The sequence below is a fragment of the Mastomys coucha genome, unplaced genomic scaffold (assembly GCF_008632895.1).
Source record: "Mastomys coucha isolate ucsf_1 unplaced genomic scaffold, UCSF_Mcou_1 pScaffold8, whole genome shotgun sequence".
Classification (NCBI taxonomy): domain Eukaryota; kingdom Metazoa; phylum Chordata; class Mammalia; order Rodentia; family Muridae; genus Mastomys; species Mastomys coucha.
In genome coordinates this window covers 28,114,401-28,126,933 of record NW_022196914.1, presented here as the reverse complement: position 1 = coordinate 28,126,933, position 12,533 = coordinate 28,114,401, and the positions used below count along the sequence as shown (strand labels likewise).

The window sequence follows — 12,533 nt, the reverse complement described above, 5'->3', positions numbered from 1 at the left end:
CACTTGGCACAAAGCCAACTGTGCAGGCCTATAGGGGACTTGGAAGCTTGAGTCCGTTTGCCCTGCAGCCACCAAGCTTTTGTTTCCTGTCATCTGTAAAAATCCATCATTGAATGGGATCCCATGCTAAGATACTGAATTTCCTAGAGAATCACTAGACTTTAGGACAGACTCTCAACGTCATATCACCCCCCCCCAACACACGTGATCAATCTAGGTAAAAAGAAAGAGAAATCTGCAGAAAGAGATATGTCCCCAAAGTTGAGCAGAATAAGTCCTCAAGTCCAGCTGAGGACAGGTCTTTCCAGACTCTTGAGTAGAAAAGAGTACCTGTTTGGCACCGAGGGCATGGAAAATGGAGGCTGTGCAGAGACACAGTGCTCGCTCATTTCAGGGGTACAACCCAGTACCTTCATACTGGACTAGAGGAGGCTTTGATTAGGAGGAGCTGAATAACAGCCCCCAGTGCACTTGACCTGGATAATGCTACAAAGTGTTGTTTAACCTGCAACTTCTTGTTAGAAGAGTGGGTAAAATGACAGACAAAATCTAAGAATGAAAATGAAATCTGGTGGGTAGACTTTGTACTCTGGCTCATGTAGTAAACTCATCGCTCTTAGTCTGCCCACCAACTAAGAGTGGTTTGAAGTTTCTAAACTGTCACTAATGGCTTTGTATCCACTGTTTTCTCCTTTGAGACACAGGGATATTTGACTTCTTGGTTTGCGATGTTTGAAATATTAATTTCTCACCCTAAAAATGGGTGATAGAACCGTGACTCAGCCTGAAGCATGCCAGAGGGATAGCATTTTGAAACTGTTTCCTTCAGCATGTATCTTTTCCCACAGGATTTCTAGGCTAGGAATAAGGGGGAGGCACCCAAAACAAATCTTAATTGTGGGTTCTATGCATTTCTAAGTCTCAGGTCCTGGACTGCAGGGATGGATTTTTATTTTATACCAGTTGTAACAGGTATTTTCCTCCCGGATGTTATCAGGTGCATTGTGAATAGAGATGTGAAGCACGACTTACAGCACAGCAACTCTTTCTAGACTCTGGCCAGACATACGTTTCTTGTGCTTGTCACTTGTGATCAATGAATCACATAAAAGACTAAGAGGATGAGATCTTTAGGACCACCAGCCAGCACCAGTCCTCAGAGTGAGAAAACAGAATGCATGACCCAGACAGGTTAGACATTTTCAAAGCTGAGGCACACTAAGCCTGAGGCTCTGCTTCCTGGATGGATCCCTGCCCTCGTTAACACCAGAGGCTGTGTGAAAGATGCCAGCCCTTATCTATTGGAACAGATTCAAGTCATGCCAGAAATAGAGACATGAACACAACACCCAGTCTAGTCGCCAATTATAAAAACATACAGTGCCTAAGACGGCAGTTTCTTTGGTGGGCTTGTAAACCATATACCTGTGAAATAAACAGAAATTAGAATATGAAAAGCAAAGTAAGATTTTTAGGTGGAGAATACACATATGAATTCAGTTTGCTAAAATGTGATGGCACATCTGTCCATCTTCCCTAGACCTGGATATGACTGATCTGATTGCTAAGAAACATTTTTTAAACATACACAGTCCATCTGTGTGATATCAACATTTATAGAATGCCATTTAGTACGCTAGCTCAGTTCTTTGTGAATAATATTATCTATGAACTGGAAGCTTTTAGGTAGTATGAAAATAACTTTAAAACTCTTGTTCAAGTTGTGCAATTACTCATGGGACATGTATCATTAACAACTCTGTTTTTAGAGAAGAGAAACTAAATTTATTAATACAACTGAATTAAGAAGTTATCAAAATTTAATTTCTAATATTCAATGCTCCAAGTAGGATTTAAAATACATAAAACACAGAATAATTGTACTTTGATAATGTATCTTTATTATCATTAGAATAAAATTTCCATTTTTCCCTCTAGCACAGACTTTATCTGTACTAAAAATAAGTACCTTTACTTCATTCAGACACTTAATTCAACCCAGCTGACAGCTCCCATTCAAAATCTGTTTTCTCTGTACTAAAATTAGGTTTATACTGGTGGTCCCATGGGTGGATGGTTGATTTGCCAATGTCCTCATTGTTCTCACAGCTCACATGGTTTGTGGGGTGGGTACCACAGACATCTAGTAGGTCGAGGCTGGAGATGCTGCTGACAGCCTGCAATGTTCATACAGAGCTCTACAACAAAGAATCAACCAGCCTCCAGTGTAAAACTCTTACCACTTTGAGTCTGAACATTACGCTGGCTTATTGGCTGGGTTTAATGCTTTCCCCATGCTTCCTTGCAACATGGACACTTGCCTCGTCAGTGTCAAAGACAGAGTACCTGGCATTACACTCCTGAAGACATTGGTAAAACAACCCTGCCCAGGAGAACCAACCCTGATTATCACAGTAATGATATCAAGCCCTATTCGTACTCAAAGGGAGGGACATTACAGAGCTTATCCACTAAGGACTGAATCCCAGACAAAGCACACCAACTCCTCAGTTGGACACTATGGTACCTTGCTAACTAGGGGCCTGCCTATTTATTTTTAATCAATTCTCTCAACTCATGCAAGTTAGTGAGTTACATGTAGTGACACAAACATGCTGTGTTAGACATAACATATCCAAATGAAGGAATATCCTCTCAACTCAGTGACTATTCCTCAGTTATCCTTCAGCTGCCTCTTAAGTTTTTATGAGTAATTAAAGATTATCTCATGGGTACAGCAAATAGCACAGAACTCAGGGGCCATGTGACTATCCCAAAAACTGCACATGAATCATGGTGTAATATACATTCACACTATCTATCTGTCTGTCTGTCTATCTATCTATCTATCTATCTATCTATCTATCTATCTATCTATCTACATATCTATCTAATGACGTTGTTTTTCTAAAATTTATTCTCTTTACTGAATAATCATACTCAAAGGAAATGCATTGCAAAGAAGTAATTTTCAGTTGACCATAAAACAGTAGCTTATATAACATTTTGAAAGTAACTAATCTTGACAAGGAGAAAGCAAAGGCCTTCATTTTCATAATGAAAATTCAAACCCAGATTGGCTTTCTTGAAAAGATTCAGTGTAGACACATCTTGAATGAATTATACTTTAAAAAGACAAAAGCCATCATGTGGGAGTGAACAAAGAGCCAGTGAAGACGGAACTGGTAGACTATAATTACTTCCATTCCCCTTTTAAAATAATGGATTGGTCTGATTTTAAACCTGTCCAATTTATCAATTACTTTTAACAACCATCAGTGGTTGGGTTTTCCCCCTTTCCTTTAAAACTCAAGAATTCTTCCGTGGGTTAAAACTTCAAGATGCTCACAAACTCAAAGAACCTAATCATGGACCAGGGACAACACAAAGTTCTCTACGGAAATCTAGGGAGAGCTTTCTCTTATGTTTTCCTTGTTTTAGCCCCTGGTACAAAAAAGATGGGCTTGAATAAATGGCTGTGGTCATGCCAGTCCCACTCACTGCTTTAACTGGTGTTCTATTCTAGGAATGGTGGAGGGAGGGTCACTGTCACAGCATCAGGAAGCAGGACCATGGCACAGGAAGGGGCATTCTCTTGCAGCCAGATAAAGTCCATCAGCGTAGGGTATAGTGTCCATCAGGACAATCATTTCTCACATCCTTCTATTCCAATAATAACAGCAAGGCAAAGGGAGGAGGAAGATATGTCTGCAGCTGTGTGCTAAATTCCTAGCGCCTCCAACACAATACTAGACTCCTTTGTGTTATTAGAAGCATTTAGACATGATCCCACAGTCTCCTTTTCGATCCAACTATTGTCTAGGATGTCTTTTGATCCAGAAGGCATTTGTATTGTTTCTTGTTAGAAAACAACCCTCCCACAAGCATAAAAAAAGAAAGAGAAGAAAGAGAGAGAGAGAAAGAAAACCCTGTCTTTACAAGGCAAGTGATGCAACCCTAGGCATAGGATAGCATTCTAAAACCACAAAGGCGTCAGCACACCTTCCTTCCTTCTCAGTCTGAATGAACCTCAAACCCCTATCTTACCTGAATTCCCATGAAAGGCCTGAAGAACCTGAAGCTTGTCCCCTCTCAAAGAGGCATGCCATTAACAAAAGAGTCTACTCTCTCAAAACACTAGCATGAAAAGTAACACAAAGTCAGAAGTCATGAGAGGGAGAACCCCTAAACTGAGTGCTTCAACTCACCCCATTGAAGCAGTTCTCGGCAAGTTCCCAGAGCAGCTGTTGCCAGGTGCTCAGTCAATGTGTCTGCCCTTCACTTTATTAGGTACCTGTCTGGGATTCTATAAGGTACATCTGTACCACAAGGTGAAGAACATCAAGATGGGAAATAAGCTTTAAACCAGCCTGAATGGCAGAGACTGCATCAAGAATCTCAACCCAAGTGTTTTACAGACAACAGAAAAAGCAATGCTTAAAATGCACCCTTGTGGCCGGAAAGCTGAGGCCAGAGGTACAATTTTGAGAGAAGTCTACCACAGAGCATTATCTGATGTTACTTACCTTTTGTATAATGCTTACAGGAATGCTGGTGAGCTGCTCCACATCCTTGAGCACTATGGTTGTAAAGGTATGGTGCTGCATAACATCTTATGAAAGATAATCCTGGGAGTGGTTATGGACCCTAACTAGACAATGTGCTTGCTATGTATAACCTATTCGGTGAGTCACTTGGGCCTGGTAAAGACATATTTTCAGGTCACTACATTCTAAAGGCTGGTAGTTACATTTATATTACACTGAATCTTTTCTTCCTTGCTACTTCTTGTTAATTTGTTTTCTCTAGACTCTGGTGCCTGAGCTCATTCTTTCCTCTGACATATTAACCAGGTTCAGCAATATTTACATGTTGTCTGGTTTTCATTTCCCAGGTGCTTCATTGGAAACATGAAGCAGGCATCTAAGGTTCTCTCTAGAGTTTACAATGCTCAAGGCTGGGAGATGCTCCTTCATAGGAGACTCTAAATCACATATACATGCATACAATACACACATATTCATAAACATATACACATATTTTTATATGTGTACACAAACTCACAAACACACACAGAAACACACATACGTACAAACACAAAATCACAATGCATACATACACATCCACACATCCACACAGACACACACTGTCATATATACACACAAATATACTAACACACACAGAAACAAATTCTTAAATACACACTTATATACACTGTGTGTTAAATTAATATAGATGTGCATTTCTCTACTAGCCTAAGTATGAATATAATTTACAAAATATGCCATAATAACACTTGCTAATTAAGGTTAATTAAGAATTTCTTAAGTATTAATTGTACTCATTCTTCTTTTTAGACACAGCATACTATTTAATTCAGGTTAATTCATAAAATATTACTAACTAAATCACAATAGATGTTTAAAATACATATATATATATACATACATTATATAGCATATCATATAAAATTTATCTGCTGGAGCATTTTTAGTAAACTATGAAGTTTGTAATATGACTTAAGTAATTTCAGTATTAAAGGATTTAAAATTTTATCCATTGTACAGATTTATAATTTATACAACTTTAAGGAGAAATATCCATTTCCTTATGCTCCTCTATCTTCCTCAAGGAAAATAGAGCACAGCCAGGAGGATAAACCTGGCCAGCAGCTGATGAAGTGTTCTTAGAACTCTGCCCCACTGACTTTGGCTGTGTTGGTGGTTTTGCACCATAACAGTTCAATGGAGGTCATGCCACCTTCAAACTCTCAACACACACTACCTGTTCCTTTACTGCTTGAGTTAGCCCATTTCTATTCTAATCAAATAAGCCAAGGCATTTTAAAAATATTTTTTCTCAAACTCTAAATAAAAAAAAAAAAAACGGATACCACCATGTTCAAAAAAAGCTACGTTATTTCTAAATGCCTCTTTCTCCCTTCAAAAATATCAATGGACAATTAGCAAATGCTATGAAACGAATTAAAAAATATATGGAGCATGTGTATCTAAAAAGACTTTAAAAGCCTAGAGGGAATCTTAAAATATATTAATACAATACTTTATTAATACAGGAGCACTAAGCTCACAGGGTAATTTGAAAATGATGTCTAACAAGAAGACTATACTCAAAGATACAGGTAGGGAGAAGGAAAGAGAAGGGTCTCCAGGAGCCCAAAAGGACATTTAGAGGAGTTTGGTGCCTGAAGTGAGGGCCAGACATAGATCAGGGGAGGACTGAACCTGGAGACACTGAGCTTCTGTTAGGGCCCACAGCAAACCCTAGGCTCTTCTGACAGAGGAAGGTGGGCAGAATCAAAACGTCCAAGGAGGCCACATAAGTCTTGAGCCTTTCTCTCTTGGTCGTATCCAGCAACCTGGGGCAGGAACAAGGCAGTGGCCATACAGAAGGCCTGGTAGTGAAGGATAAAAACAGCCAGAGAAGAGGAGATAGAGGATGAAGGTACAGAGACAAAAAATTGAAACTGTCTGTGGAGGTTTTATATCTGCAAGCAAGTCCAGTTTCATGAGTGGAGTTCATTTTCTATAATTAGGGTATGGGTGGTTGTGATTCTTTTTAAATATTAAAATAGAAACAAACTTAGCAAAAAGCAGTTACAGGATGAATGGGCTGGAGTACAAAGTAATGAACAAGAGGTTCTTAGGAGAGGAACCCAGCAGAAGCTCATGAATCTGTTTCATCTCACTGAGGACACACTGATGCTGAAACCGAGCTGAAGAGAAGAAACAAAACAAAGGCCAGTTCCTAGTCTTTCTGCTTTCTGCAAATTAGATACATTGGTGCTGGAACAAATTAGATACATTCTTACTGGAAAGAGACTTTTAGCCAGTTGACATTTTCATCCATTGTTAAAGCTTCCAGGAGACAGGTCAATGATGGTCATAACACATCTTCATTATGAGGAAAATGACAGATATTTTCCAAATACTGGCTTTACTTCCCATCACACCTGACATTCGTTTTCAATCAACTATTGAAATTTCTTTGTTAGCATAGTCCATGTGCCTATAATTATGCATTTAGGCACACAGCTGTGCAGGCAAACAGAGACCTGGGCAAATCTATGTACATCCTCTAGTTGCAATGTATCTGGTTTTAAAAGAAAGATATGAAGATAAAATGGAAGATATAACATAAATGTTATTTTAGATTTTAAATAAGCAAAAAAATTTTAAATCTTTATGTAACATACATGGTACAGTGACTTAAAATTCTGTTTAGTAATTCAGATTTTATAATCAACTTGTTTTGAGTTTAGTTTAAAAAGCAATTATAAGTAGTTTCCACAACCCGACAGGTAGAAGTAATTCCATTGTTGTTAGTTTGTCTTAAATTACAATAAACTACTTTTTCCAGTGTTATCTACAAATACATAATTCTTCTTGTCTAAAAATGCCTAACATACCCCAATCCTCAGTAACATCAAAACCTTTCATTCAAAATTTCTCTGATTTTTTTTTAAAGAAATGAGCCTAAACTACAGAGAAACCTTCCATTTGAGCTTTAAAAGCATGGGTTAAAAGCATACATGAGATATTTGATATGATAATTCCATAATTTTCTAAATCTGCTTCACAAGATTGTTACTGTCACAACAGCTGTCATTCTCGACAAAGGCTTCATTAAGTCCTGAAACCTTGAAGGTTGTGACTCCTCCTCTAACCAGGCTCAATACTCCCAGCTGCCCAGAGCAACAACAATAGGTGATGTCGAGCATTAAAATGATAATAAAGTGCATAGGCTTTGAGGTGATTTGAATAAATATGGCTCCCATAGGTCCATAGGGAGTGACACTATTTAGGAGGTGTGGCTTTGTTAGAGGAAATGCATCACTAGAGGGTAGGCTTCAAGGTCTCAGAAACTAAAGCATGCCTAATGGCTCACAACTATCTTCTGCTCCTTGCAGATCAAGATGAAGAACTCTCAGCTCCTTCTCCAGGATCATGTTCTTCTGCAGGTCAGCATGCCCCCCACCGTGACCATCCTGGCTAAACCTCATGGTGTCTCTTCACAGCAGTAAAACCCCAACTAAAACAAATGTCATTTCTCATTATCAAATGCCATCTCCCCATCCATGTTTATACATCCATTGTACAACTTCAAGCCAGACACTACCCTTTTGTGAAAGTATATCATGGGATTATAAGTTTAATAGCTACTAGTATGAACCTGATATAGGAAATTCACAAATCTAACAGATATACTGAGAACAATGCCTTAAAGAAATCTTTTAAAGAATCAATACACTGTCCAAAGCCATGGAACCAGTAAATGGAGGGAGAATGAGCTAAAAGAACAAACCATGCTTCCTTCTGTATGTGCTTGTGTGTGTGTCCATGTGTGTCCATTTCAGTGTGTGTATGTGTGTGTGTGTGTGTGTGTGTGTGTGTGTGTGTGTGTGTGCACGTGCATGTGGTACCAGGGGTGCATACGTAGTGTGCCTGTGGAGGTCAGAAAATGACCTTGTATCAGTCCTTGCCTTCTATCTTATTGAAGACAGGATCTTTTTGTATCCCAAACTAGTTGGCCTACAAGCTTGCAGGGATATACTCTGATGTCTAGCTCCCACCTTACCTTGGAGTACAGGAATTAAAAGCTCAGTGTTCCCATGCCTATGACCATGGTACACGGTTGCTGGAGTTCTGAACACAGGTCTTCATGAATGTATGACAAGTGCCTTACCCACTGAGCAAACTTCTAGGTCCCCCATGCTTTCTCTTTTATTGCTTCATTATTAATAAAATATTATGGAGGGGCAGGTGAATTAAAGTTGCTTCATCTCCATAAACCAAAGGGAATTTTTAGCAAAATGATCCTGAGAAAAAAATTCTTGATGGGAAATTTGTCTTCATGGTGATTTATTCATTAAAGTTGGTGCAGAAAATCATATTTGTTTGAAAATTTACACTCAATTCCTTAGCAGTACAAACAGTAACCATCTGTGTGAGTTCTATGGATAGCTGAAAACTAGAGCCAGCATGAATCAATGACTCTCAAAGAGGGGCAATGTCATCCCAGGAACATATGAACATGTCTAGAGGCATCATTATCATGATAAGCATATTGAGGAGTTTCAGGTTCCTGCTTGGTAAAAGCCAAAGGTGCTGACTAATATACCACAAGTCAAGGTGCTGACTAATATACCACAATTCAAGGTGCTGACTAATATACCACAAGTCATAGGCATTTCCCCATATCCAGAAACATTCAAACTAAGAATACTTAGAGGGTCCAGGCTCTAGGAAGGAACTGAGCTACATATACCCTGTCCCGCGCTGACAGTCCTTCCTATGGCTATCTGCGGTCCCTCAGCTACTCTGTTTGAAGCTCCTGAACCTTGTCTATTAGAATAGGAACACCTAGAGAGCCCTGGGTGTGTCTTTCACCCTTGACAGAATGCAGTCTATTTGCAAAATCAATTTACCTTATAATTTCTAAATTATAAATCCTGAAAGATTGAAAAGTAACAACTTGAACAAATCCAGGAAACCACTTCCTTTTGAAAAAAACATCTTGACTATGTCTCTTTCACCAAGCGGCCATTTATCGTATCTCCTGCCATAAGGCCAGGGAAAAAGCAAACGTTCTCGCAATTCAAATGACAAGAGAAAGTCACCATAGGAGAAACACTTGTGTGGTCTTCTGAGCACCAATTTGTCAACATTCTAGTTTCATAGTGACTGGGTTGGTAATCCGTAAGTGTTACTTTTAGCAACAGTATGAATCTAATTTGTGTTTTGAAATTCTGCATGATTCTTGATCTCAGCTGGCCTCAGCATATACAAGTATATTTTTGCTTGCCTGCCTCTGGGTACTTTAGTCACATAATATCTTTTGTTATTTTTCTTTCTTCCTTTCCAAAATTAAGACAAACTTAAATAGATTTTTGATCAGCCACATGCATATCAGCTAAAACACATATTGCAACTATAAGATTAAAAGATGCTTTTCAAGTTTTATTGTATAATATCTCCAAAGAATCCCATTATACACATTCAGAAGATTTAAGTTGAAACCACTCTAAACCTACAAATACCACCATGCTATTTTAAAAAGGGGTATTGCTGGGTCAAGAAAACAGAAAAGTAAACATGCAAGGAAATGGAGTCTACAAACATCAAATGTTTTTAAACATTATAAAAATACCAGCACATAGAATGCAGTCAATTTCTGATCTCTATGGTTATAGAGAAGCTATTAATATCTTTGGTACAATCTAATTGACCTTTAAATGTATTAGCTATAACATGTAGCCATCTGTATCAAATAGACGAGACAGCAACCTGTGAAATTCCAGTTATTTGAAAACAGTTAAATGTCACATATTTATGGAGTCCTCCTGGCATCAGGCTGAATGTGTGTGTGATGAAGCTCAGAGCATTGTGTTCAAAGTTCCAGTGAAAATGGGAAATTCTTTATGTTCTATAAAAAATGTTCTTTCTAGAAATACATATTTCAAAAATTGTAAGTATTGAATTTTTCAAAAAAATAAAAAATTAAAAAGAAGAGCCATCTATTAAGCAAGTGTGGGCCCTCAGTGCACAAGCTCTGCTTTCACAAATCACCTCAACAAATTGTGAAAAATTTCCTCTTGCTGAAGAGTCAGAGCCACAGCATCTTATTAGAGTACAGCTAAACAATCATGACCAGCTTCCTCTTGTAAAAAGTAAATTGGACCCTGAGGCAGATGCACACACGAGATGATGGTGTGAAGATGCTCTGGAAGGAGGTGGCCAAGTGACTGGAGTTCTGGGTCTGTAAGCCTGATTTAAAGCCAAAGCTAATAGCCACTGGAAGGTGGAGGGACAGAAGGACCCCTGGGATGCCCCTTGGAGGATGCGCTCCTAGTAAGAGCCAGACTTCTGATTCTAACCTCCTTAGTGATGAGACAGTGAATCCCATCTAAGTGATCTAGTTTCTGTTGCTTTATTACAGCCTGCCTAGCAACAGGATATAGATGGGTGGAATAGAGGAATCCTAATCCAATCACCCTCCTGTTTTAATTTTTATCAGCTGTTTCACAAATAATACTATAAAATCTAGTATGGTACACATTATTTTGGTAATGATGAATATTAAATGAGGTCTGTTATAGTTGGCATGGATTTTAAACAGGGTTTGAATAAAAATATCTGTAGATTAGACTTCACTTTCACTTTTAAGACCTCTGGGGATGGAACTGAAATGTGTACACAGTACAGGAACTTTAAATAGAGGTGGTAAATTTCAAACACTTTAAAATGGCCCCAATATATGGTCTTCAAATGTCATTATCATTACTACTTTAGTAATGAGCTTCCGGTCTGCCCAGTATTGAAAGAAATCTACCAGTCTAGGAAAACTCTTCCCTCCTGGAGCTACTAGGAGTGCAAAATACTTTTAGAGAGTCATTTAGACAAATCAAGCCACAGACAACAGAGCATTAAAAGCACACAGCAAGTTAGATTTGTTGTAACTTTAATATTAACTAAACACTCATGGTGACCTGGTAAAGGTGGGGGACAGATTGATAGCTGGACTCTTATACTTCAACATTTTAGAACTAGATGGAGCCTTGGACATCATCTGGTTAGCAATGTTGGGGCACAAACATCTGATTAGAACAGGGAACAGGAGAACTGCTGGAAAGTTTGAATTACTCTGGAAGAGAGCAGGCAAAAACCAAAAGTCAGAGGAAAATTTTGAGTCAAAAACTAGAGGACACCCTGGCATCTTCAAACAAAACTGTCTCCCACGGGCTCCTGTATTTAAGTACTTGTCTCATTGATGACAGAGTTTGTGGAAGGGTACAAAACTGTTAGGAGGTAGGTCCTTACAGGAGGAAGGATGTCACTAGGGGGTAGGATTTAAGGGTTTATAGCTTTATTCCACTCTATCTCGGCTTCCTTTGCATGGACAGAAATGTGTTTAGCCAGTTTCCTGCACCTGCTAACAGAACATGCCTTCCCCACCACTGTGAACTCTTCAGTTAGAGACATGTTACAATAAAGCCTTTCTTCCTTAAGGGGTGTTCCCTCATGGTAGTTTGTAATAGTAACCAATGCAGCAACCTTGCCCTGAAGAAAGTTGTCAGAGGCAATCTCTCCTTTCATCAGCCTCCTATCCATGTGTACCCTGAGTAGGGAGGGGGGTCCCCACAGGAGGAGTCGGCAGAAAAGCTCTACCAGTGTTCCAGCCTAACCTTGGCCGGGGCCAGGATCCAGTATCAACAATGGGAATCATTTTACGCATAGACTCTGGCCGAATTTCATTATTTGCAAACACTTGTCACTGGAACAGATTTTGAGAGGGAAGTCATTGAAGTCTGACACTTCTCTCTGCCCTCTTGGCTAAAAGTGGGAGAAGTCAAAGCCAGTTCACAAGGAAGACATGGCAATGTTCACTGTGAAGGTGACAGACAGAGGCAGCACTGAATACCTGCTTCTTCCCTTATGGGGATTAGCTACAGTTGCCTAAAGGCAGGTCAACTGACACTAGAGTTTTCTTGAAACTCATCAGGGGACCAGTTT

The 12,533-nt window shown here is 39.1% G+C and overlaps 1 protein-coding gene across 3 annotated transcripts in view; it reads right to left on the bottom strand.

Annotated features, from left to right (window-relative positions):
- Positions 1–12,533, bottom strand: part of Sema5a (semaphorin 5A) — a 441,538-nt gene that overhangs the window by 191,201 nt on the left and 237,804 nt on the right. The window lies entirely within an intron of this gene.